This window comes from Artibeus jamaicensis, unplaced genomic scaffold (genome assembly GCF_021234435.1).
Source record: "Artibeus jamaicensis isolate MK-2021 breed Jamaican fruit bat unplaced genomic scaffold, CSHL_Jam_final scaffold_286, whole genome shotgun sequence".
Lineage (NCBI taxonomy): Eukaryota > Metazoa > Chordata > Mammalia > Chiroptera > Phyllostomidae > Artibeus > Artibeus jamaicensis.
Window position 1 is genome coordinate 2335260 of NW_026522034.1, and position 27693 is coordinate 2362952.

Consider the following 27693-nt stretch of genomic DNA (forward strand, 5'->3'; position numbering starts at 1 on the left):
AAGAGGCTCTGTGGTAATTTGGAGTTTGGAGAACTTGGGGTCTCTGAGCTGAAGGCTTAGCAAGGGTGGCCTTGGAAGACATCTGAAACTTGAGGTCCAGGAAAGTCACAGAGCAGGAAACCTAGAAGGCATCCCCCATCCGTGCCAGAACGTGGCTCCGCCTGCTCACCAGAGAAATGTCTCCAATGACTCCTGAGAAGTGGGCACGAACACACCACAGAGTCAAACAGCGTGAGCATGTGTCATGCACCAAATGGCTCTGGGCAAATCTTTTGCCTTCCCTGGGAATCAGTGGGACAGAGTGCCAGTGACAGGACCTCGTGAGGACTGAATAAGATGGATCCAAAGTGGTCCATTAATAGTAAAGTGTCAAAGAATTCCTATTATTCTTGTTGCATCCAATACACTGGGTATAAGGGGTCCCATCCCATAATCCCAGGGGACTCAGAAGCCTCCCTGGCCTCCCAGCAGCATCCCTGCTCTGCACTATAAAATGTTGGCTGACAGCTCTTCTGTCTTCCTGAAAAACCCCAACATCTTTTGCCTATGGCTACGGCTGGGGAGAGGGAGGGAGATTTGCTAGAACATGAAAATTGTGCTTCCCCTTGTCAATATACATATCTTCCAGGTGACATCTGTCACTCACTCCCATTCCAGAGGCATGCTGCTTCCAAGTCACTGTTCCTGCTGTTCTCAACCTGCAACCTGCCCCACTTCCTGGCCCAGCTAAGTGGTTTAGAGTCCAACTCAATACCTCCTTCACCAGGGAGCCCTCCTAGATTTCTCCAGTCCAGTGGTGGTCAATGGCAGGACCAGAGGGGAGAGGACCAGAGGAGAGGGGAGGGGAGAGGGGAAATTGGGCTCAACCTAGAGTCTGCCTGGTTTGTGCCATGGCTGGTAACCATAGAGCTTCCTTGAAGGAAGTGTGCCTCCATCACACCCCAGGTCTTTGCTGGTTACCTGTTTGGCTCCTCCTCTGATTGTGAGCTACTTCAGGAGAACACAGGGTCTGACCAGCCAAGTTAGTGCAGAGAGGCATAGGGTGGGTGGATAAGGTTCTCTTTCCCACTTTAGGGAGGGGGAAATGCTGTTTGGTAAAGAAGCTCTCAGAATCCCAATGTCAGAGGTGGGGATGGGAACCTAGGCCAACCCCTTAACCAGGGGAATTAAGGGCCAAAGAGGGGAAGGGACTTATCCAAGGTCACACAGCCTGTGTGGCTGTGATCTCAAGCCTAAATTGCCTTCCCTTCTGCTACCCCCTCCCCTGCTGCTACCCCCTCCCCTGCAGCCCCTGGACTCCAGGGCTGACCTGTGGCCTCTAGCCACAGAGTACAGTGTCTTCCCGAGGCATCAGGGAAGGTGCTGAGTGAGAGGTGGGTCCGCAGCCTGGTGGGTAACCCAGACCACACTGGGCCCTGTCAGTGTCCGAATGAACATGTGTGGAACAGAATTGAATTTCCTGGTCGATTGCAGGAGATGGAATTTGATCTGGGTTTTATGTTTTCATTTGTTAAAAAAGGCACTGGGTGGGTGGAAGCAGGGGTGCGGCGGTGGGGCGTGGGTGGGGGCTCAGCTGGGAATCAGGATGTCTGTCTGCTTGTCCCAGCTCTGCTGCCACCAGGCTGTGTGCCCCTGGGCACCCCCTCTTTTTGTCTCAGAAGCAAATGTCTTCATCTTCAAGATGGGGATTGTCCATCAACCCTAACAGCCCACTGGGGGAAAGGGCCAGAAAGGAAAGGGGGACTGGCTCTCCTGGAAGCTGGGAGTGAAGGAGAAGAGAGCTAACATTTATTAGGTACCTTCTGTGAGCCAGGGCTCCCATTCCCTTCAGCACATGCTATACTTGTAGACAGGTGCCTGTGGTCATCAGTTAAGAAATAGTTGCTAAGATCCAGTTTTCTTCCTTTCAGGTACATGGTGAGAAAATGCACTTCCCCTTCCCCTTTGAAGTTGGGCAAGGCCATGTGACTTGCTTTGACCAATGAACTGTTAGTTGATATTACCTGTGTCACCTACAAGAGGAAGCTTTACCAGGCCATTTGGCCTTGGCCACACGTCTTCCTGCTGCCATGGCATTGTGGGTACACACAGTGAGATGGGGCAGCTCCTTCAGCCTGGGGTCCTCAGTGACAGTGAGGAACAGACCCTCCTCTCCCTTTGCAATCAAGGTAAGAAATGTGGCTGTGCTGTTTTAAACCTCTGATGTTGAAGGTTGTTATTGCAGCAAAACCTATGTAGTCTGACTGACAAAGGGCCGCTCCATTCCTTGTTTCCCAAGTAAGGAAATGGAGGCTCAGCGAGGTTCAGGCTGAGACCAGAGTGTGTAATTAGCAAAGTTCAGAGTCAGTCTCATTCCAACCTGACTCTTAAGCCAGGGTCATATCTCCGGGCTGGCTGGGTATGTTCCCGATGCAGCAAGTGGGAACTGAAGCCTGGTGCTCAGCGTCTGTTTCTCCCCATTCACCACTCTTTGTTGAACACAGTGCTCCTGCAACCCGCCACAGTGGCCCATTGGGGCGGATGGACTGGGGCCTTCAGTCTATGTGAGCTACAGAGAGTCAGAGGAGAGAGGTCTGGAGGGGTCATGAAACAGAGTCCCAGGGCTAGGCAGACCAGTGTTCTAGTCCTGTCTGTTCCTCTAGCTGGATGACCCTGGTAAAGTCACTCTCCTCTGAGGCTCAGTCTTCTCAGGTGTCAAGTGGGAATGATACCACTTCCCTAGTTATTGTACGAGTGAAATGAGATGTGAAGATCTTGGCACAGAGGTCTTGACACATGGGCTCCGTTATTCCTGGAGGCAACAACCAGAGTGTAAGAGCCTCACTCTCCACCCCTGCCCTCCCCACCTGCTCAGGGGGGATAAGGCCAACCTTCCCTCCTCTGCTCTCCAGACACTTGCTACAGGCAGCCTGCTTCGTGGTCCCTGGGGCCCTTCTCAGCCCCAGTGGAGGGAAGGAAGGAATCTGAAACCCCACTTACAGAGAGCAGGGCTTTCCCAGGACCACACGTCAAGCAGTGCTGGTGAGGCTGGTGCTACAGTGCCCAGCTCCTTGCTTAGTGGCCCTGTTTCCCAAGGGTCTGGAGGGATTTCTCAAGAAGGTTGCCCCAAACACGACAAGCAGAAAGAAGAGCTGGGGGAGAGCCGGGGACTCAATGGAGGTGGCAGTTCTTTAGAGCCACCCACATGGTGTGGCCCTGGTTCTGCCCCCACACCCAAGCTCCCTGGTTGTCACCACGGCCTTCTTCCTGCCATCGCACACTTCCTCCCTGTCAGACAGCTCCTCCCTACAACGCTGCTTACCCAGAACATGGCCGTGCTGGGTCCCACTGCACCTTTGCTCAGGTGGGTACTCCTCCAGGAGCAGAACCACGTAAACTCATACCTCTGTCCCCAGCGAATGCTAGGGACCATGTCCTGTGCATCATACCAGTGGCAACTGCTCTAGTCACCCCACTGTGTGCACACTACGGGAACCCTGTACACGAGGTGCTACCAACCCCATTTACAGAATGAGGGAGCTGGGATTCAAGGAGGTTCATTTGCCAGAGTTGCCAAGGATGGAGCTAGATTCACACCAGGCCCGTCCACCCCCAAAAGCCTGTATTCTCAGCATACCCACCCCCCACACCCTCTCCAGATGGATGGGTGGAGACAATCTTTTCCTTTCCTCTCCCCACATCCTCCCAAGCTCACCTCCCACCTCCCACCTCTGTGCTGTTCCTTCTTCTCCCTCAAGGCAGCCTTCCACACCTGACCTTTCGAGTGGAGGTCCGCTGCCACGCGACTGAAGGGCCCTGTGATGCACTCAGGTTAGAATGGGCTGAGGAGCAGGGCCCGAGCCTTTCGCTCTCTCCTCCCCAGTCTCACGGTCCACAGGGTGGACACTCAGGGGAGAGGGATGAGAATAAGGAACTCGAAAGGGACCAAAGAGTTGACTTGAAAGCTCAGGCAGGGCATAGGGTTGCATGTTTTAAGGAGAATGTTTACCCAAGTCCTGGAGAAGGGGTGAGGGGGAAAACCAGGCCCCACTTTGGCCCTGGGCTAAGCTCTGAGGAACACAGGCCCCTGATCAAACCTCAACAGCCCCAGAGAGCGCCCACTGCTCCTTGCGGCTCCCTGTCTTGCTCTCTCTCTCTCTCGTTGCCTTTTTCCACCCCCTTTCCCTGCCCTTTTTCCTTTCCTAAAAAACACAAGAGAAATGGGATTCAGAAGCCTACACCGCCTGCGAAGTATGGTTCAGCCTCCCCAAAAGAGGAAATGCCAGCATTCGGGTTCTCATGGCAACCCAGCCCCCACCCCCCACAGCCGCCCTGCACCCATATGGTGAGATTCGCATGGCACTGACTCAGCTGCGCCCTGGAATCCTAGGCCCAGGCTGCAACAGGTGATGTTGGTTTATTTGGCTGTGCTGGCCAGGGCTCAACCCTCCTAAGCAAATGAGACCACCTCCTACACCTACAAGAATTCTTGGGTAGGGGGGTGGGAGGCAGTGCTGTTTTAAGACCTACCCAGGGTGTAAGGTGTGGGCAATATGCAGGAGTTGCCTCAGCCCTGAGTGGGAAACTTTCTGTGGTCAGCAATAATCTGGTACAGCTTTGAACTGGTTTCAGCTCTTCAAGGCAGAACGGAGTGAGCTAGTCAAATGGGGGAGAGATGTTCCTTCTGCCTACTCCTTCCCTCTGCCTTTGACCCCCAAGGCATGACCTGGACTTTAGGGGTTCTCTTAGGTGTGGAGGGATGCAGGAAACAGAATGGAGCTTGGACTGGCTTCTTTGCCCCTGGCAGTAGAGCACCAGCTACCTGCCCCCACCCCACACCGCACCATAGCGCTGGTGCCCAACAGCCCTGGTCTCTGAGTTGTGGAACGAGGAATCAAGACTTGGACCCTTGCCATGGCTGAGCTGCCCTGACACTACCTTTTATACCCTGACCTGCTCCCTAAGCCCAGGGCAGCTCCCACCAGCCTGCTGTGTGGACTCCTGGTTTCCAGGCCAGCTGGCATTTCCAAGACTAATGAAATGGAAGCTGGTGCCGGGCAGGCCCGCGGACAGCAGGCTGGGGGCTGAGAAGCAAATCTCCTGGGTCCTGGCACCACCCTACTGCTCTCTCTGGCCTTGCAGCCTAACAGACACGGCAGAGTACATCTGGGTGCCTGTTCTGCTTATCCCCTCCTCATCCCAGCTGACCCTGGAGCAGCTGCCTTAGGTCACCAAAGAGCTACCCATGGTAGGCTAGGCAGAGTGGGGGCTGGGTGGGGGGTGGTGGTAACCCAAGCCCCAAACCTGAGGGGAATGGAGCTTAGGACCCACTTAGTCTGGCTTCATAAACATGACTCTTTCTGTCACCTTGGGGTCATTCTCCCTAGATACTCTGACCCCAAGCTTCCCTATGTGATCCCTCGTGTATTTTCCCCATTTCTAATCCCTCTCCCCAGACAATTCTATGAATACCAGAGTCAGGGAACTCCGAAGGGATGAGCCTGACCCTTTAGGAACAGAGAGAGTCAGGAAGTGCACAAGGTCACACAGCAAGTCTGGGGTCAAGCTAGGCCCAGAAACAGGCCTCTGCCTCCCTGCTCACAGGCCTCTTAGAGTCTTGAGCTGGTTCCTCTGATTCTTTCTCCCCTTCGGCTGACTGCAGGGAAGAAAGGATGGATGGATGGATGGATGGATGGATGGATGGATGGATGGATGGATGGATGGATATAGTCGGCAGTGGTGGGGACAGGGATTCAGAAACAGATGGGCTTTGAGTTTCCTCTGCAGAGGCCTGGGGGAGGGGAGGGGACCCAGAGAAACTGGAACTGTTACAAAGTTGCGAGTTAAAACATTCTTCACACTCCCGCCTCCTTTACTGTTCTGATGCACCAAGACGTGACAAAAATGTGTCAGATTTTTTAAAAACCACACACATACACAAATGCCAGTCCCCGTCTCCACCGCCTGCCCAAGATCGGGCCATCTGTTTCCCAGGGGTGAGAGGGGAGTGGGACTTGGCGGTCGGTGCCGTCACTCTGGGTACCCCCGCCACTGGGTCTGGTCCAGCGATAGCCTTCAGGTGGTGGATCTGGGAAGGAGGGGGCTGCGGCAGAGCTATCCCCTGGCCGTGCCGCCCCTCCCCTCCAACTTGCCGCATTTGAGGGTACTGGGGCTGAGAGAGCCCTCCCTGGACATCCAGAGCACACCTCATGGTATAGATGAGAAACTGAGGCCAGAGACAAGAGGCTGGCACAGGTCTGAGTTCCTGCCCCTCACTCACTCATTCAACAAACCGTGACTAAGCAGGTTTCGGCAACAGCACTGCTCTGGGCATGAGCGATTCAGAGCTGAATAGACAGCATGCAGGAGACAGCCAATCAACAAGAATAAACACATGGAAAAGCTGGTCTTCCCGTGGAAAATGGTGAGAGGACAAGGAAACAGACAGGCCTTGCCCAGGGGCTGTGGGGGGGGTCAGGCTGACCAATCACCACCATGTGTCTGGGACACTGTCCCGGTTTTAGCACTCAAAGTCCTGCGCCCTGGAAATGCCATGGTCTTTAAAATGGGTACATTTTTGCTGAGTTCCAAACATGGAGACCAAGGGTCTAGGACCCTGAGAGAGAAGGGTGGGCTCTGAGGGGAGGAGGGTGATATCACATAGGGCCTGGTGAGTCCTGAAAGGGAGTGGGGGTTTTATTTGGTCACAGAATCAAATTTTATTATGGTCATTGAGCCAAATTAGGGAGTGCAAGGGTTGCAGCCAGTAGAGAATTTAGAAAAGTCATCAAGGCTAGAGGCCTGGGGCAGGGCAGTGGCTCAGGTGCCTGTAGAAGGTGCAAGGAGTAGGTCTTGCCAGGCCTCCGGAGCTTCCCCAGGGAGTGGGGACTTTAGCCCAAGGCCATTGAGGAGCCACCAAAGGGTGTAAGCTGCGGCTTGGTGTGGCCAGATCTGTAAGTACGAAACCCTAAGGCCCCCAGCTTGTCACGCCCCCAGTTGGACCCTTTTTGCCATTTCCAGAATGTCATCCCCCCACTGTGCTCACCCCCAAATTTGGGAATATCTGGTCGTTCTGCAGGGCCCAATGCAAATGCCACCTCCTCTGAAAAGTCTCCCCTGATTCGCTCCTGAAAGCAGGTACAATCACGCCCTCCCCTGGACTCCTCCACTCTGAGGACTCCCAAGCATGGGTCCCCTGGGAGCCCTCATCACAGGGGCCACCCTGACAGCTCCCAAACTTTGTTGCACTGGATCCTCAAGGCCCTCTGATTAGATCCACATCCCAGGTGTGGACATGGAGGCTCAGAGAGGGGAGCTGGTTTGCTTGAGACCACACAGCAAATGGTGGTTGAGGGCAGTTCAGAACTGTGTTACCTCTCAGTGAGTTCCTAGGACCCTGCTGGGGGGGGGGGAAGGAATAAGACGTGGCCAGCTCTCTTCCCACAGGGGATGGGTGAGTGGTCATTACCAGGGTAGGCTGGATGAAATGGGTTGTGAGTGTGGTGGCTGGCTATATGGGAAAAGCTGGCCATGGCTGGGAGATTTATAATGGACATCTCCCAGATCAATTACTGAGTTATTGGGCAGCCTGACCGTGAAGGCTAGCAGGTTAGGAGAGGCTGGGGTGGGTGGGTGAGACCACCTGGGAGCAGCTGCTAAGCTTCTTCCAACAGAGGGTGCCAGGGGCAACCAGGAGACTGCCTGCGGGAGGGGGGACTGGGGTGGGGTCTGAAAACCCACCCTTATTTCACAGTTGACTGCTCAAAGTGGTGAGAGTCCCTGTTAGAAAGCAAGAAGCTACTTCTCACCCCTCGCTTCAGAAGTTCATTAGGCCATCCTTCTAGATAGGAGGGTTCGGCACAGTTATTTTTTTTTCTCTGAGCTTTGGTCTCCCCACCTGCAGAATGGAGAGCCTCTTCCCAGATCCACTTACCTTAAAGGGTTCACCTGAGACTCACATTAAGTCAAACTCATAGACAGGCTCTGAGGCATGTCCAGCCTGGGGTAGAGTCAGGCAGCTGCTCATCCACAGGAGATGTGGACGGGTTCAGGGACTGTGGGGGACACTGGTTTTGACTCCTTAGGGGGCCTGCATGATAACTCCTGCACCAACGACCAACCTTCCTTCCTTTTTTATTTATTTATGTTTAGAGAGAAGGGAGGGGAGGGAGAGAGAGAGGGAAATGGAGGGAGAAAGAAAGGGTAAGAAACATTGATATGAGAGAGAAACATCAGTTGGTTGCCTCCCGTAGGTGCCCTGACCAGGAACTGAACCCATAACACAGGCATGTGCCTTGACCAGAAATTGAACTGGCGAGTTTCACTTTGTGAGCCAACACCCACCCAACCAACTGAACCACACTGGTCAGGACAGTAACAGACTTTCTAAGGGGTCCTCTGAGATCCCAGGGAGAGGCTGCCTAGCCTGGAGCAGCACCCTCCCAGGTATCTTGTGGTAGAACTGCGAGCACCTAGGGAGAAGCAGAGCCTCCCTTGCCCTCCCCAGGTGACCTCCAGCAAACACCTGACAAGGTCTATAGTGCAAACAACTTGACTCTCTTCTCTGTACCAAGTGGGAGCTGGGATGGAGGTTTAGAGGAAGGAGAGAGAGGTTTGCCTCCTTCTCTCTTATTCTCTTCCCATCCAACATTCTTCCCTATCTCCCTAACAATTAGAAATTCACTGGGGTTAGTATATTAATTAAATGACTTAATACATGTGCACTGTTAACAACAGTTCCTGACACGTAGTAAAAACTGAGGTAGTAACTATTATTATTAATACTATTGCTATAATGCCCCTCTGTTCTAATCTAAATACCACAGTCAGGATAAGTTGCTACCAATCACTCACACCTTAGTGTGAATTAGTTATAAAGCACATTGCTTTTCTGATCTAAGGTCAGTGTCTCTTAAGATGAAGATAAATTTGGAGCTTGTGGGGGGGACAAGACCTGAGCCTCTGATCATGGGGTTTCAGAGTGACACCAAGTTTTCCTAGACTGGATGGAGAAGGTGGGGGTGGGGGGGTGAAAAGCCTTCCAGGGCTCAGCGGTCTGCCCTAGTCCTCCACCAAACCAGGTTTTCAGTTTGGGAGCAGGTAAACCCACAGAGGCGGCAATGAGCCTCTTCCCTGGAGAACAGACCCCTTCGGCAGACGGGCAGAAGGGAGGGAGGAAGGGATCTGAGCTGTCCCAGAGCCTGACTGCCTGCTCACCACCGTGGCGGGCACTGCAGGGAACATCTCAGAGATAGGGACAGGCCTGGGAGGTGAGGGTGGGTATGGGCATAGAATGGAAAACGAAGACCTTCAGATGGGCAAAGGTGAGCTGATTTTCAGACAGGCCCAGGAGGGAAGGCAAGGATGGGTCAGCTGTGACCTCAGGGGCTGGCCATGTCAGAGAGGCCAGTCAGTGCCCAACGCACCAGACCCACCCAGAACCAAGAAAACAGAACAGAGGAGAGATGGGGCAGGGGGGCTTTGGATGAACAAGATCCCACAAGTTAAGGCATAAGGAACTGTGGCCAGACTTGCAGAAAAAAATCTTGGCCAGCTCAGGGAACCAACAGGGAAGTCTGGACTCCTAAAGATAAGACTCTGCCTTTCTCTCAAAGGAGCTCATACCAGCTCTGCCTCAAGGCAGCGAGCAAAGCCTCCTTGCTGAGTGTTCACCTGTGGGAGACCCTCCTCACCAGGAGCGGGTCTGTGTTCCCCATGGCCGGGCACTGTCCCCCCCATCCATATGTCTTGGAAAAGCATCCCTTTAGGCCTCAGTTTGCGCATCTATGAAATGGGGATAACAGTGCCTACCTTGCCAGACCATATGAGATTCCAAATGAGACACAGTCTACTCCCCGGCCGAGCCACCACCTCTGAGGGCAAGTTTGAAACAGGGCCATCTCGGTTTGCTGGGTGAGCAGTTGGTCCCACCCTCGAACCACTCTAGATCCCACATCACTTGGCCCGATGACTTCCCCACCCTCTGTTCCCTCTTTTGTCCTGCCCTTCCCAGAGGAGGCTGAGCAAGCTGAGACAGGGTGGCCATCACCACGCACAGCACAGGCCAGCCCCCTGTTCCAGTGGGCTTCATATTCCCTGTCTGTACAATAGCTGTGCTGACCCAGAGGATCTCACAGACCCTCCAAAGGCCAGCGGCTCTTGGCAGGAAGAGGTTGTTTCGGGTCCTGCCCCAACCTTCATGGTCCATTCCTGCCCCGGACATAGCCCACAGTGCACCCTGCCCACCTATCTTTCCATCCAAGGATTCTACCTGGCCCTCTGAATAGGGACCAGAGGAGATGGGGACGTGGTGAGCCAGAGCCACTTCCAGCACAACAACTAGCACCCAGATGACAGACTGAATTATACCTTTTCCAGTTCCTTGCCTATTGGTCAGGGAAGATGCACAAGTGGGGTGTGTGTGTGTGTGTGTGTGTGCACGTGCATGCACGTGTGTGCGTGAGATCCTGGCCCTTGGCGACCCAAGGCTCCCCTGTTGCCCTGAGTGCCAGGTGAGCAGAGGGACGATGTGCAGGCAACTGCTATTCTCCCAGCAGATACCCCAGATGCTCCAGCTCCTGTTCCAGCTCCTGCCCGAGGGGCCCAGGTGTGGGGTGGCAGCTTCCTGGCTGAGGCTGCACGGTGAGAGAAGAATGTACCAGGCGTAGTCCAAATGGAGGGAGGATGGGGCTGGCTGGGGACCTTGAGGACAAGGAGGCATCAAACTCCTTTCCACGGGTTCTGGAGGAGGAGGCCAGATAATGCCACAGGAATCCTAGTCTAAGTGGGAGACCCAGCCCTGGTCTAGGGCCCACTTGAGGAGACCATGACCCTGCCTCACCTCCACCTCTCAAACCCTAACAGTCTCCACCCTTTCTTCAAGGCCTCTATCCTTCTCCCAGCCAGGCCTCAAGGTCAAGGACCAGCTCCCTTCACCAATGTTGCCCTGAATGCCCGGACATAGTCTCCATTCCGTAAGTGGCTGGTCCAGTGCGCTCTCTATGGCCTTAAAAAAAAAATTCCTTTAGCCCCTTGTAAGTAGTAGCACAAGTATGTGCAAACACATACACACTTGGCAGGAAGGAACTGGCCTCCGGGGGAAGCAGGGGATGCCTGAGGCTACCCCTCTACCTGACGGCATTTTTGAGGATCTGTCTCTTCTCCCTATGCACCAAGTCTTGAGGCTAAGACTACCCCAGGGGCATCAGGAAGTCCTTCCAGCTTAAACTGACCTAGCTCAAATCAAATCAATTTCTATCCCTTCACTCAACATTCTTAGGGGGGTGCTGAGGACCCTGAGTCATGCTGTGGTGGAAGGAAGGAGAGATTTGCTATGTCACCTGAGAACTCTACGCTGAGAGCAGAGTTAAAAAAGTGTCTCCCTGGGTAGAGATAAGGGAAGACTTCCAGTGTCTCTGGGTGACTTCAACCATGGTAATCGCCCAGTTTTCCCAGCTAAACAGGAAAGCCTACCACCTCCCTCTGACACCCAGTCCAGTCAATGTCTCCCTGAGCTCACTGGATGTGACAGTCTTCTGCCCTGGAGACTTTGGTCCTGTCTCAGGCATCGGCTTAACTTAGCGGAGTCCCTACTGCAAGCTCCATCCTGAAATGGCAGTGATACCTGGAGCTTCTTCTCTATCCTCCTTCTCTCAGAAACCCGTTCCCATTCCTGAGGCATCCTATCCAGACCTCAGCCTCTGCCATATTGCCTAAAATTCTACCACCAGGGGTCCAGCCTTTGTGTTTCCATTCTCTGTGAAAGGCTGCTATCACACAGTCCTAGATCCCCAAACCACTCCTTCCCTCATCCATACCCCAGGAACTGAAGCTGGAGGGTTCAGTTGGAGATGGGGAAGCTTCTGCCACCTTCCATGCAACCAACAGAGTATGGTAAAAAAATGACCTGTGGTTCTAGGGCCTGGCATGAGGTCACCTGGACAGGGAGGCCCAGGAAGGGAGTGAGTCCCACCATAGGACACCTCTGGCAGACTGGAGCAGGACTGAGGGTGGCCTTGGCCTTTAGACCACAGCCCAAGTTTGCAACACTGAGCATCTTCAGGGAAGGTGGGAAGATGCCATGAAGCCCTCTCTGGGAGACTGACCCAGATTCTCTCTCCCTCTCTCTCAGCCACACAGGAACACTGAGAGAGAGAGAGAGAGAGAGAGAGAGAGAGAGAGAGAGAGTGTGTGTGTGTGTGTGTGTGTGTGTGTTTCCCCAGCCCTGGCAGGGAGGAGGCTTGCTGAAAGCTCTGGGAAATGAGAGAACTCCTCCCAAATCCCTTGCTGCTGTCACTAATAGCTGCAATACACTCTTGACAACAAGGTGAGCCCTCAGGCCTGACCTTGCTGTCAGAGGCTAAAGCCCCAGGTCTGGCTGTTGAGGGAGAACCCCAGGCCCTGAGTGTTCAGGGCTGAACCCTGACCCCACCCTCTGCCTTTCTGACCTCTCCTTTGTGGGCAGTGTCTCACAGGTCCCACTGGTGCTGCCCTGGGAGGCAGTAAGCTCCCCACCATGAGGCCCATACAAGCAGCAGAGGAAGGGCACCTACTTGCCAGGATCTCATGGCAGGCATTCAGGGATGGGTACAGAGAGGTAGGCACAGAAAAGAGTTGGACTGCACGTGTGGGCCTGAGCTGTCCATCGGATGCCCGCCTCCACCCACAGTGCCCGTCCTTCAGGAGGCCGGGCCTCAGGACTCAGAGGAGGGCCTGTGAAGGGCAGGGCGTAGCTGGGCTCAGGTTGGGCAGAGGCAAGTTTGGGAGCTTTCTGGCCCAGGTGGGAGGAAAAGAATGTGTCCTGTGGGGCTACTGGCATGGCCTCCACACATACGAATACAGAATTGTACTCCCAGGTACACTCTCCTACAGACACAAGGACAAATAGCTGGACACACATGACACGCACACAGACCTTAAGTATGAACAGAAGTAGGCCTGAGCACACATGAGCATGAGCTGATACACACAGATGGGCATGACGTGTGCATGCTGCTCTGGGCCCCATGAGCCATGTGAACTTTTACCCAGAGGTCAGCCACTACAGTGAAGTCCTGGAAAACCTTCTGGCACCCAGAGTCCACAGGGAAGGCTCCTCTGCCAGCATTCCAGGCCCCTGTATGACCTCTGCCCTCCTGCACTACCTCCTCTCCTGCCAGGCCTTTTCTGTGCCATGCAGGGTATCTGCCCTGGCCCTGCCTTGGACCCTGACAGCTAGGGATCTTGTCTTTGTGGAGGACCCCAATATCCTATTGAAGGGCAGGAGCAACCTATCTTGTGTGTGATCCTGGGCAGGGTCCTGCCACTGTTAGACCTCAGTCTCCCTTCTGCCCACGGGTGAGGTTGCTACGAAGGCTGGGAGCTCTGATGGCTGGGAGGCGTGGCCAGGTGGATGCAGCCATGGTCACAGGTGCCCTCCAGGCCAGCGCAACCCAGAGCATCTGGTCCCTAAGTCCAAGGAGCCTCCTGGCATGGTCAGGGTATCTTTGTCCTCACACACTCCACAGGTGGGTCAGTGCCCATGGTGGGGACCACACCCTCCCCACAAACAGTGACCTGTCCACACCTCACCCTACACAGCAGGAAAGGAGAAGCGGGAGACTTCCTGCCACACATCTTGGGCTAGAGCTGGAGACAGATGAGGGCGGCAGGTCAGAGGAGCCATATGGCCTTGTTCACGGGCCACCAGTCAGCAGCTCTGTGATCACAGGCAGTTAATTTCTCTGCATCTTAATTTTCCTTATCTATAAAATGGGAATAAGTATATTTACCCCTTAGTGCTGTTCTGAGGATCAAAAGCTTATAAGATTCTCTTCACAGTAGCTAGCACAGAAAATCACTCAAGAAACAAGAGCTGCCACTACTGTTCATTTCATCAAGGGTTCAGAGCAGCCAGCAAACCGGCAGGCTGGCAGCAAGGGCTGGGTGACTCAGCCTCTCCAGAGGATGGCTGACTTGTCTCCCTCTGGTCAAGGAACCAAAGGATCTAAAGAGATCTAGACAGAGGAACATGGAAGTAAACAATAGGGTTCGGATGGGGGTGGAAGGACAGAGACCCAAGAATTCCCTGGTGGGGAGGGAAGAGAATGGACAAGGAGGTTCCCAAGGGTCTGGGAGTACCCATCTTAGCCCTTCTGTTAGAAGCGGTACATGGGTGAGGGGGCGTGTGCAGTGACCTGTAGAGGCCAGCAGCACGGGAGTGTTCAGATGTGAATGTGGCGGAGCTGGGGGTGGAAGTATCCTCCCAGCTGGAGAAGAAGGACAGAGGGCTGAGGGGTTTTTCTCCCACCTCTGGCCACCAGATGTGGAGAGCCTCAGGCCAATGCCTGTGGGCTTTTCCAAGGGTGTGGAGGCCACTCTTTAATCCAAACCATCCAGGCAGAACGGGAAGAGCCAGGGGCCACGGGGTTAGAGAGGCAACCTGAGAAGTGAACTCCCTTGACAGATTTGTGCTTAAGGAAAGCAAGTGCCTGGTGGTGAAGGGGAAGCTGTGGACCTCTGCTCAGCCCCACCCCCACTTCTCCTTCTCCTTACCTAAAGCCATTCCCCCATCAGTCTTGTCAGTGAGACATTAAATGGGTTGACATTAATAAGACGGAGCTCCTCCACTTGTCTGCCAGACTGGGCCTCTGCTGTGGAAGAATCGCTAATTAGAGCCATGATAAGAAAATATCAATGACAGGCATCAATATTATTGCCTCCTGTGGTTCCCTGACTGTTGATTTGAAGCAATCTCTCCAAGACAACAGGGGAGAAAAGCTCCATTTGGAGAAGGGAGCACCCCCAGCTGCATTCATTCTTGAAGCCTCTGGTCAGGGTCCTTCCACTCACAGCCCAGGGCTGGGGCTGAGCACAGGGGTCCATGCTCCGGAGTGGGGAGCTGGTGATCTTAAGGAAAGCCCTGGCTCACCGAGCGACTTCAAGCATGTCTCTCTAGAACTCAGTTTCCTCAGCTGCCAAATGGGTATGATAATTCCGGTCCTGCCTATCTTTCACAATGTGGAGGAGTGAATAAAGTACAAGACCAAGCTTTCAGAGGAGGATCTTTGTGCAAATGTGGAGACTTTGTGGACCGGAGGAGACGGGTGGGGCACCTGAGGTGCAGGGCAGCACTGACAAAGGGACGGACGTGTCCTAGTTCAATAAATTGTCAGAAGCAATAAACTCTCCTGGCCTCCATCAAACACTCAAAACTTGGTGGGAATTGAACAAACACTGGAGCCAGGGAGAAGAGAGGCCAAGCTTGATGCAAATGTGCAGCTGCCATCTGGTGTCTGTGAGCCTGTGAGGACTCAAGGCCTTCAACCCATACCCAAAACCGTGCATACCATGCTAATCACAGGTGGAACTCACAGACAGGGTGTCCCTTTAGCCACTGAGAGCATCTCATAGGCAACCCCCAGAATCAGAGATGCAGGGAGAAGCCCCATCAGAAACAGGCCAGCTGGTCATGTGGGCTGTGCTGTGCCTGCCGTGTATCACAGTCATAGGCACACATATATGACATACTCAGATCACATACACATGGCCAAGTTCATCCGTGAATGTGTCTGGGCTGGAAACAGGCGAGCACACATGCATGAACACTTGTGTGCACTCACGCACACATGCAGCATCTTAAGCCCGAAGCCCAGCCTGGACCATGAAATCCTTCCCTATTGAGAAGGAACTAAGCAGCCCCATGCAGCCTCCCAGGCACACGTGGTCTCGGAAGCCATGACTAAGCCAAGAAGCAGCGATGAGGAGGCTGAGAAGTGGTGCTCAGTGTGGCCTGAATATTTCACCAGAGAATTTGCTTCATAGAAAATGCCCCTTTGCCTATGTGTGTGTCAGGGTGTAATTATCCAGCAGATTGTGGAGCAGAAAGCAGAGGACTGCGTGCAGCTCTAGGTCTCAGCCTCACTCTGTCTCTGCCACAGGCCTGCCCTGACTTTGTGGGGCCCACCCACCTTGCACCTGCCCCTGAGAGAGGAAAACTCAGATGCCATTTTGGGACACAGAGTCCTGGCTCTGGGTCCCCTCTGCCCTAGGTCCTCAGACTCTGCCCCTAACTAAGGAAGGGACAAAGTCCCCCACCCTTCTGTCCACTCTCCTTGCATTCTCTCTGAAGGGGCTTAAGACCACTGGCTATCTCACTCCCTTATATTCCCTCTCTCCTCTCCAAACCACCAAGCTGTTTACAGTTCCCTGAGGAAACAACCGGGAAGACCAAAAGAGAGAGAATTCACAGAGGAGGCAAGCACCCGAGGAAGGGACAGAGGCCACCTCTGCTGGCCCTTGGAGGCCCTCCCCTCACAGGGCTTGCCCACCAGAGTGGGGAAAGGGAGGTCACACCTCCCTGCTTTTGCCTCCCACCAGGAACACTCTCCCTCACTCCTTTTGCCGTAGAAAATGGCTGTTGGGTATAAGCTAAGGTCAGGTGGCATCTCCTCCAAGAAGCCCTCCAGGTCAACCTCTCTAGGCCAAGAGGGTTCTCTGGCTCCTACAGCCCCTTATGTTTCCCTTCATCACTGTTCTGTAACCAAGAGCCAAAAACTTAGATGTCTATAAGGTCCAGAGAGGACATGACAGTGAGTGAATGGGTGCCACAATGCAATGTAAGTGGGCAGGACTTGAGAAGGGGGAGAACACGTGTCCTAAGGTGTCAACACCAAGTCACTTCATGGCCCAGCGACCCCACTCCTAGGACAAACCCCACCCACAAAGATCATTACCCAAGTGTTCATAACAGTATTATTCATAATTACCAAAAAGTAGAGACAGCCTACATGTTTAGGAATGAATGGGCAAACCAAATGTGACTTGTCAATAAAATGGAATATAATTGGGCCCTATAAGAGAAGGAATACTGGTCCCAAGATGGATAAACATCGAACACACTATGCTAAGGTAACAAAGCCAGAGACAAAGGCCACATGTTGTATGATTTCATCTACATAAAATGTCCAGGAAGGCAAATCCATAGAAACACAAAGATTAGTGGTTGCTAGGGGCTGGGGGGCGGAGAGAGGGGGGTGATTGCTAATGCGTACAGGTGATGTAGTTTTGAGGTGATGTAGTGCTCTGGAATTAGTGATGATGCTTCCACAATCTCGTGACTATACTAAAGAATACTGAATTGAGCCCTGACTGGTGTAGCTCAGTGGATTGAGCACGGGCCTGCGAACCAGACAAGCGCGGTTCGATTCCCAGTCAGGGCACATGCCAGGGTTGCAGGCAGGTTCCCTGCAGGCCAGTTCCCAGCAGGGGACACTTGAAAGGCAACCATACATTGATGTTTCTCTCCCTCTCTCCTTCCCTTCCCCTCTAAAGATAAATAAATAAAATCTTAAAAAAAAAAAAGAATACTGAATTGTATACTTTAAAATGGTGAGTTTTATAGTATGTCAATTATATCTCAATTTTTAAAAAGCAAATTGTTTAAAACAAAACAAAACACATCCACAAGCCACATCCCTAGTTGGGGACTCCAGTTTTCAACCTCCAGTTCATACATCTGTCTGTTCCCAAGAATGGAGAGTCAGTCCTAACTAAGGGCGCTCCATGGCGGCCAGAGCTGGTACCCCAAGGTCAGGAACCTGACCCATAGCAGTGACCACTGCAGCTTATTACCACAGGCCACACACTTCATGCCTTGCAAAACCTCCCTCAGATGACTCTGGTCCACCATCACAGCCATGTCTCAAGCAAGGCCACTGAGACAGCTTGAGGCAGGACTGAGAAGAGAGGCCAGCCTTCCTGATGCAGTGGCCAGCCTCTGGTGGGCAGAGGCAGGCAGACGCAGAAGCGCAGGTAGCTCTGCTGCCATGTCCTGCCTCAAGGGCCTTCCGATCCCCCAGCAGGCCTCACGGTCAAGTCCACCTGCTGGGTTTGGCCCCAGTCCTCTTTGGGGCCCTGAAGGCAGCTCAGCCATAGCAGCGAGGCCCCTACCCCTTGCCCCCACAATCCACAGATATGGCCAGGACCCTAACTTAAATGCCTGGTTTCTCAGAGGCTCAGAACAGCTTGACTGCATGCTCTGGGCAGGCCAGGGGCAGAAGCCAATCAGAGCCCCAGGTGTGGAAAGACTTTTAGGTCAAGTGACCAAGCATCCTGGGACAATCCTGGGCAAGTGGGCCACCATACCTGGGCAGAACCCATCCCTTCTTCTGCCCAATGGGTAAGCCACGGGGGAGGGACTCCTCTCCTAAAAGGCCTTTTGTCCCTTCCTCTCACGCCTACCTTCGGCCATCCTCCCTTCCGGAACCTCCCATAAGCAGAAAGGAATTCTCTCTTTCAGCTTCTACTTCAGGTCCCTCAAGGAGAAAGCAGGTTTCCAGAACCAGCCCCTTGAGCCTAACTGTATGTGGAGATGCCCTGTGAGCCATTGGGCAGAGGTAGCGGTGACGGGGTAAGGCCTTGACTCCTTCAGCCACGGCCTCCCTGTAGACTATCAGCTCCTGGAGGGCAGGGAATGAGTTTCTGTTTGGTTCACAGCTGCGCCTCTGCTCTGGAAGGGTAGGTGCCCAGGAAATATTTACTGAATGAATGATTGAGCCCATTTTCCACTTTAGGCTTCCTTATGATATGTTTGAACTAAAGAAAAAAGAGTTTGGAAACTATTGGCCTCAGGGGTAAATTCTGAAGTCATCAGCTGGCCACGGAGGCCCCCTCCACCTGACCCCTCACACCCTGCAACCCCCCTCCAACCCACTGACAGGCCCCACCCTGGCACCTGAAACCCAGGCCTTTGCTCAGGTAGCGCCCCTTCCTGGAGTGCTCTCAGCCTGTCCTGGGGACCAGCTCAGTTCCTCCCAGCTGTCCCCTCCCTCCCACTCCCTACCCAGCTGAGTCCTGGCAGTGCATCTGGGAGGATGTACAGGTGAGAATGAGGAAACAGCTGAAGGCTGTGTCTGACTGCAGGTCACCCAGGACCTAGGCCAGCTTGAAAGGCTATCTAGGTGTCTCAGGGTCTGACTGCCAGCAGCTGGGTGCCAGGCCAGGGTTGGCTGACGGGGAGGGGAGGGGAAGAGAATGAGCAGGGAGAAGAAAACGAGGAGAGGGAAGAGGAGGGAAAAGATGGGGAGGGAAAAGGGAGATGAGGGAGGGGCTGAGTCAGGGTCCACCGCAGTGACGAAGGGATGGGGCAGCGGTTACTTTTTTGGACACAGGATATTCCCCCAAAGACACAGATTAGTTCCCCTGTGCAGATGGAAGTAACGTGGGGAAAGGAAGCCCCTCTGGGGGAAGAATGTAAGCTTTAGACAAGCAGCCACATCTCCTTTCTACTCCCCTGCCCCACACACCACTGTGGTAGGAAGCAGTCTGGTACCACCTGGGCCTTTTGCTCTATCTTCCTTCAGCCCAGGAAGTTCAGCCACCCACCTGGGTGACCTCTAGGGTTAGGCTCTCCTAACCCTGGTTCAGACTGAGCCCTGACGCCCATCCAATAGCAAGCTCTGATCCTGTTCATACGCTGAACCTTGAGCCTGATCACACACTGAGCCCTGACCCTGCTCACACACTGAGACCAGCCCTGGCAGGGTACCCCAGCTCATGGTATACCCTCTAGGAATTAAAGAAGGTTCCAGAGACCTCAGCCTCTCCTCCTACTACTCCTCAGAGCTGGTGACAGATCCAGTCTGTGGCTGTCAGAGAGAGGTCGCAACACTGGATGACTGCAGGCGGCCGTCTGTCCCAGTGTGGCTCATGGGTAGCTAATATCTGATCTCAAGACCAAGACTGAGAATGTGATAAGCCTCCCCTGGCACCAGGACACAGCAGTGTCTACAGGCCCAACCACAGGTTTCTACAGAGAAGCTGCCACTCTCCTTCCCTCCCCCCCCCCACAGTTCCCCATCCCCTCTGCCTCCCACTGGGGCCCAGCTCCACCTCCCTCTCTTTCTCCAAGTGTCCTGGAAAAAAAGCTGTGAATAGCTGGAAACTTGTCCCCTCCCCTTCCACCCCTCCACCCTCCTGGCCTTTTCCAAGGCAGAGACACATCTCAAAGGTCCCCGCTCAGTGTCCTCAGCTGGCTATCAGCTAATCCCTAAAGAGGTGTTAACTGATAATTAAGATGTTAGGTGTAAACTTACAGTATGATTTAAGCGACCAGCAGCATTTTGGTTTTAACAGGCTGTTCTTGGAAATGGGAAAATCTTTAATAAGACTCAGTCAAATGGTAGAGTAGACTTTGGGGGTACTTGGTGCCTGGAGCCCTTATAGCTTTCCTGGAACCCGCCCCCCACCACCCACCTTCCACAGAAAGAAGACGCTGAAACCCAGAGAGAGGCCTTCCAGTCTCAGCTCCACCTCCTAAGAGCTGATACCACTAGACATGTAACAAAACCTCTCTGAACCTCAGTTTCCTCCTCTGCAAATGGGTATATAGAATACAACCTTGCAGAATTATGACAAGGCCCTCAGTACTCAAGAGCTCCCAAGGTTCCTAATATCCCTTTGCCTGTCCCTCACAGAGGGTAAGTGTGTCAGCTTCCCCACCGCCCACCTCCTCACCCCCAATCAATCACCAGTGTGTCTATCTCTCCATTCCCTAAATCTCTTCCCAGGCAAAGGTCAGTGGAGTCATTGGTCAAACCCTGGACAAATAGGAGACTATGGGGACACGGAGCAGACAATGAGAATGGAGAGTCTGAACAGCAAGGAAGGAATGGCTTACTCAATAAACAGTGTCAAAGAAGCTGATCATTTGGGGAAAACACTTAGATCCCTTCCCCAAACCACACACATAAAAACATTCTGAATGCAGAGAGATTTAAAGATTTTTAAAAATCATAAACAACTAGAAAACAATGTATTTTCAAAACTTTGCAGTGGGAAAGGGAGACAGACTTGATCATAGAACAATGTTAAACTCTTGAGGGGTTAAAAAAAAAAAAAACACCATAAACTTAAATGACAAAAAGACCCATAAAACTGTGAAAAAAATTACAACATATGACAGATAAGGGGTTAAATCCCTTACCCTCTTATAAATCAATTTGCTCTTGCAAGTCAATAAAATGCATTTCCCACACACACCACCCCTCCTCACTAAAACCAAGGTCACAGGTGACCTCCCCAGGGCTAATGCAGGAGCAATGCTCGGTCTACGTCCTACTTGACCTCACACTTGAAACACGTCTTGCCCTTGGCTTCCAGGACACCACACTTGCCTGGCTCTCCTCCACCTTGCTGGCTGCTCCTTCGCAAGTCCCCCTGTCGGTTCTTCCTCAGCTCCCCAACTTCTAGATGAAGGGGGCCCCAGGGCTGGGTCTTTAGTCCTTCTTTTCTTTTCTATCTGTTCTCACTACCCTGATGCTCATCCAGCCTCACAGTTTTAGATACTTTCTTTATACTGATGACCCCTAATTTGTACCTCTAGCCAAACCTATCCCCTAAACTCCAGACTCATTTATCCCACTGTCAGCTCTACATTAGCAGGGGGATGTGTACTGACACCCCACTGTTACAGCCCACAGCCAGGGCCTGCTCACCAGTGTGCCACCTGGGCAGCCACACAGGGTCCCCCACCCCCCCACCCCCCCACCCCACCCCCGTCAGGAGGGCCTTACGCTCGGGTCAGTGCTCCACGGTCACCGCTTGGGATTTCTTAATATTTATTTTAAACAAAGGGCCACCCATTTTCATTTTGCTCTGGGTCCCACACATTATGTAGCCAGTCCTGCCCACAGTGGAGCTCCCCCACTCCAAACCCACTAGTCCCTGTTCTCTGCTTCATCTCTGTTGTTGGCAGCCCCGCCCTTCTAGCCGCTGGGGCCACAATCATTAGAATCATTGTTATGGACTGAATGTTTGTGCCCCAAATCCATATGCTGAAGTCCTTATTGTAATGCGATGGTATTTAGAGATGGGGCCTCTGGGAAGTAATTCGGGTTAGGTGAGATCCTGAAGGTGGGGCCCTCAGGATGGGATGAGTGTCCTTATAAGAAGGAAAGATACCAGAGCTCTTTCCTTTTGTGCACAGAGAAGAGATCTTGTGAATACAAACCAAGTAAAGCACAGGGTCCTCACTGAGAACCGAGTCTGCCAGCACCTTGATCTGGGACTTCCCAGTCTCTACAAGTGTGAGAAATAAAAGTGTGCTCTTTAAGCCAACTAGCCTATGGCATTTGGCTGGGCAGCCCAAGACGACTAAGACAGCGATCTTTGGCTCCTCTCTCTCACACACACCACCTCTTCCAATCTGTCAGCTAAGCCTATTGGCTCTACCAAGAACATGCATCTACGTCTCCCCACTCCCATCAAGGCCCCCTAGTCCAGGCCCCCACCAAGCCTTCCCTGCATCACTGCAGCAGCCTACTGACTGATTTCCCTTCTTCCACTCTGGCTCCTTCACAGCAGCCAGAGTGAACTGGTTAAAATGAAATTTAGGTCATGTCATGTCACTAATCGGAACCTTCCATGGCACTCTGCTTCATCCTAAGGAAATGCCAGGTCCTTAGGGTGACCCACAGGCCCTGCACACCCGACTCTAGCTCCTCCCCTGGCCATGCCTCCCATTCTCTCCCCAGTCACCCTGCTCTAGCCACACTGGCCTTCTCTCTGAGCCCTGAACAGATCAGGCCTGCTCCCGACTCAGGGTCCCGGACGTCCACATGACTCACGCTCTCACATCCTACAGTCTTAATTTCAATGCCATCTCCCAGAAAGGCCTTGCTGACTACCATATCCAAGTAGCCCAATATTTCTAATCCCTCCCCTGCTTTATTTTCTTCTTCTTCTTAGTATATAACACATACACACACACCATATTTCACTTACCCGTTTTTCCTTGGTTGTCTGTCTTCCACTACAGTGTAAGTTCCATGGAGCAGGTATTTGTCAACTTTGTTCACCATTAGGACCCTCCCCAAAATAGTGCCCAGCCTAGAGTACGTGCTCAATAAATGCTTACGAATGACTGGACAGAAGAACAGAAAAGCAGGCTGAGGACATGGCATGAACTGACAATTCACAAATGAGGCGGTCAACAAGCATACTCAAATATGCTCAACTTCACTCATGGTCAAAGAAATGAAAAATAAGTCAGTTTTAACTATCAGATTAGCAGGAATTTAAGCCTCTTGTGTGCATGGTAAGTCAACACAGCCTTCTGGAGGTCAGTCGATCTGGCCATACAGATTAAATCTTGAAATGTGTGTGCCCTCTGACCCAGGCAGTGGTAGTGCCCTCACTACCAGAAACACTCCTGAAGGACCCGGAACACAAGTGCACATCGCTGTATGAACCGGGAGATTCGCTGAGTGACGTATAAATAACCAAACACGGGCTACTTGGAAACCATCTAAACAGCCACCATCAGCATTAATAATTGATACCTAATTTAAAGACCATCTAATCAGTGGGTGTAAAAGGAGACTAAAGAACTCTGGAATGAGCTATACAATATTTGAAAGTTAAAAAATCAAGTGACAGAGCAGTATGAGCCCACGTTTTTCCTTTTAAAATATGTTTATAAGTACATAGAAAAAGTCTGGAAATGTTTAGCCTTGAAAAGGAAGAAATTATGGGAAGAGACTGAACTGTGTGCTTGAAATGCTTCTGGATCGTTAGGTAGATAGGTAACGTATAAAGAAAATATTACCTTAATAGTCAGAGAAATAACTCACCTTTACAAAAAAACAAACCCACTTCCCATGTCTCTCCTACGTTGAGAATGCAGAATCGGGGCACCCCAAACCCTCTACAATCTGACCTGCCCCATCCCTGTTCCCTCCATCTCTGCCTTCGCACCGCACCCTCAAGCACTCTGGGTTCCAAGCTCATAAAACAATTTTCTGTTCCTGGGTCCTTTCACAGTTCCAGGCCTGTCTGACAACTCTGTTCACAGGCACAAAGGCCCAGCCAACCCTGACCCATGACCTGCTAAGCCAGGACTCTGCTGAGAGAGCCGGACAGGGGAAGACAGGGCCCTGAGACCACTCTCAACAGCCACAGCTGCTGCCCCGGCCTCCAGTGGGAACGGCTTGTGGGGCCTGAGAGATCTGGCAATGGCCGCTCATGTTGGCCTGAGCAAGTGTGACCACCCTTGGCCCTAGGACACCTGTCACAGGCACTGGAGGCCACTGATCTGAGGGGCCAAGGTGAGTCCAGCAGGGAGGATGGGCCAGAGGAGGGAGACTAGAGCATCAGCCTCCACTAGGGTTGTCAGATTTAGCAAATAAAATTGTATGTCCCATGCGGTATTTGGGATACGCTTATACTAAAAAAAAAAAAATTGTTATCTGTCTAAAGTTCCAATTTAACTGGACATTCTGTATTTTTTCTGGCAAACCCAGCCCATAACCCATCCCAGCCCTTGGGACTCTTGGCCTCAAGCAGAAAGTGTCGCCTGAGGTGTCCAGGAGCAGCAGAGAAACACCAAGTGGAAAGGTAAGCTGGGTCATGCCTGGCGTTGAAAGGAGCGCCTCTACCCTGGGAGAGTCCCGCAGAGAGCAGGACCTTCCAGAGGCAGAGCCATCACTTATGGAAGCATGCACACAAGATGAGTACTGACTCTGGCAGGAAAAAAGCCAGAGCAACCACAAGGGGAGCCCCGCAGAAGCAAAACCTCTCAGCCCGAGTATTTAACAGGTGTGTGCACGCAAGTCCTAAACAAACCACAGTGAACATGTGAGAGCAAACAGGCGCTGGTGGGATTATGTATTCTACGGGCAGCCTCTCAGTGCCCAGGAGGTGGCCTGGTGAGGATGCATAGCTGCCGGGGTGGCCCACATTCTCAGAGGTCTGGGAACTCCCCTCCAGAAGACCCTGCTGTGCTCCTCTCACTACGGCCCCCAGTAAGGACTCATTCCATCCTCGCTCCCAGAGCCCTCCCACCTGGTACAGAGGCATGAGACCAGTGAGCCCACCTCACTCTTCCCCTACCTGAGTCAGATGGTGCCAGGAGGCAAACAGACCAGCCTCTGGGGGCTTGGGGAGCGGCAGCCTGTCCGTCGTGGTCCCAGCATGCACTGTAGGGGAGGAGAAGGAAGATTAATGTGGGCAAAGAGGGGGCTTCTGTTACTCCAGGTGGGCTCACCCAGCACAAGGTTCCTAAGACAGATCCTGGTCCCCCAGTCCAGTGGGCCCCATGCTGTTTCCCACCATAGGGATGGGCCTCACGGCGCCAGCCTCCCTGCTGTCCGCCAGCCCCCTTGAGTGGCCTCTCTGGCCTGGCATTCAAGGTCTTACCCAAGCCCCCACTTCTCACCATCTCATACTGTTCTCCACCAGTCAATCCCACTCTGTAAGTTGTGTTCACAACACGTACACTCATGTATGCATGCCTCTGTGTACACACATGCAGACACACATATACTTACACAAGGTCTGTCCAGAAAAAGTCCAGCCATTGATAATATACCAAGAACAGTTTGTGTGACACCTATGTAACCCGGCAGCCAAGGAGAGTGGACTGGAATGCACATGTGTGAACAATGAGGACTTTACTGCCCTAGTCAGTGGGAGTGGTAGACGCCCTTGAATGAGTATGTGCACTGTGTGGCCGTCACATTCAAAATGACTGAGCAAGCAGAGCAACAGATATGCATCAAATTTTGTGTTAAGTTTGAACATTCCTCTGCAGACACTGTTTAGATGATTCCGAAGTCCTCAGCTATGGACAACTGGTGATTGGCAGCTTCATCATGACAATGCACCCGCTCATGGGTCACGTCTCATGCAGAGTTTTTTGGTGAAACGTCAAATCACCCAGGTGACTCAGTCCCCCTACAGCCCAGAATTGGTGCCCTGTGACTTCTGGCTTTTCCCAAAACTCAAATCACCTTTGAAAGGGAAGACACTTCAGACTATTGGTGAGATTCAGGAAAATATGTGGGGGGCAGCTGATGGTGACTGAGAGAACAGTGTGAGGTCCCGAGGTGCCTACTTTGAAGGGGAACTGAGGCATCGCTGTCCTATGTACAATGTTTCTTATATCTTCTTCAATAAATGCCTCTACTTTTCATATCATGTGGCTGGATACTTTCTGGACACCCCCATACACATCACACACACACACACACACACACACACACACACACACACGAGTAGCTCCACTCCATTCTCTTTGAGATTCCCACTGTTTCCCTCCAAGTCTGTCCCCTGTAAGCTTCACTTACATATCCTCCACCCAGAATGTCTGGCTTCTGCCCCCCACACCCGCCACCACCTGCAATACTCTCAGCAAGGTCCAAACAGCAAGGTGCCACCTGCCCGTGCCAGTCCTCCCACTGCAGCCTGCCGGAGCTCCCTGACCCACCTGGGTCATCACACCCCTCCATCACTCCCACACACAGTCGCAAGCTGCTGTTTTCTGTCCTCCCCTCCCCGCTCCTCCCTGGGGCATTTTACCCACGTCAGTGCTTCAGTGTTTTCTTCAGAGAAGAGGTGAGGCCCCTGCCCTGTCTACTGCCCTCTCTTCCTCCCCCACCCAGCTCTAGGCCACATGGGCCACCTTGTTGCTCTCTGCCCGACATGCCACCCTCTGGATCCTCTTAGGCCTGACTCCTCCTCATCCGGTTTCAGCTCAAGGCACCTCCTCAGAAAGCCCTCCCTGATGACTGTATGTGGAGCTCCTCCTTACCCGCGTCACACACCTTGACTGACTGATTCATCATTTGGTTTTCCCTGTCTCAATAATCCCACAGTGAGCTTTTCTCCCCCAGTCAGGTTAATTGAGGCATAATTCACCCACAGTAAAATCAACCCTTTTAGTGCACAGCTCTCTGAGTTTTGACAGCAGCACACAGCCATGTAACCACTACCACAATCAAGATACAGAACAATTCTATTACCCTAAAAAATCCCCATGTGTTCTTCTTTTGTAGTCAACTCCCCCCACCCCCAGGCCCTAACAACCTAACCGCTGATCTGTTTTCTTCCCTATAGTTTTGCCTTTTCTAGAATGTGATATAAATTGAATCATGTATATGTAGCTCTTTGTCTGGCTTTGTTCACTTAACCATATTATGCATTTGAGATTTACTTGTGTTGTTTCTTGTACCAGAATTTCACTCTTTTTTATTGCTGCGTGGTATTCAATTGTTTATCCATTCAGCAGTTGAAGGACATCTGGTTTGTTTCCAGCTCTTGGTGGTTATGAATAAAGCTGCCATAAATATTTGCCCACAGGTTTTTGTGTGAACGTAAGTCATTATTTCCCTTGGGTACCTAGGTAGGATTGCTGGGTTACATGATAAGCATATTTTTAACTTTATAAGAAACTGCCAAACTGCCTTCCCAAGTGGCTCTACCACTTTACGTTCTCCCCAGTAGCAGTAGCAGATGAGAGTCCCGTGTGCACTGCACCCTCGTCAGCACTTGGTGCTGTCTGTTCTGTAAAAGTCGGCGTATCGTAGTAGCTATGCAGTGGTATCTCACTGTGATATTAACTTGCACTTCCCTATTGACTAATTATGATTAATGTTTTTCATGTGCCCTATTTTTGTGTTTCAATACCATCACTATCTGAAATTATCTTCTGAATGAATTATTTATCTGTTTATTTTCCATTTTCCCCATCATATGGGACAGCAGGGACCTTGACTCCACTCCCAACACCTAGAACAATATCTGGATGGTGATGATGATGACACAGTCACAGTGGTGACAGCCAACATTCATAGAGCCCTTATTATGCTCCCAGTATTGTTCTAAGTGCTTTAGAAATATCCACTCAATCTTCACAACTACCCTAAGAGACAGATGCAATTAATATCCACATTTTAAAGA

The 27693-nt window shown here is 52.3% G+C and overlaps 1 protein-coding gene across 1 annotated transcript in view; it reads right to left on the bottom strand.

Moving 5' to 3' along the window:
• LINGO1 (leucine rich repeat and Ig domain containing 1) overlaps positions 1–27693 on the bottom strand; it is a 181887-nt gene that overhangs the window by 39287 nt on the left and 114907 nt on the right. Inside the window, exon 3 of the mRNA XM_037131149.2 lies at positions 24847–24932. The gene's annotated coding sequence lies outside the window, so the exon portion shown is untranslated. The remainder of the gene's footprint in view (positions 1–24846; positions 24933–27693) is intronic.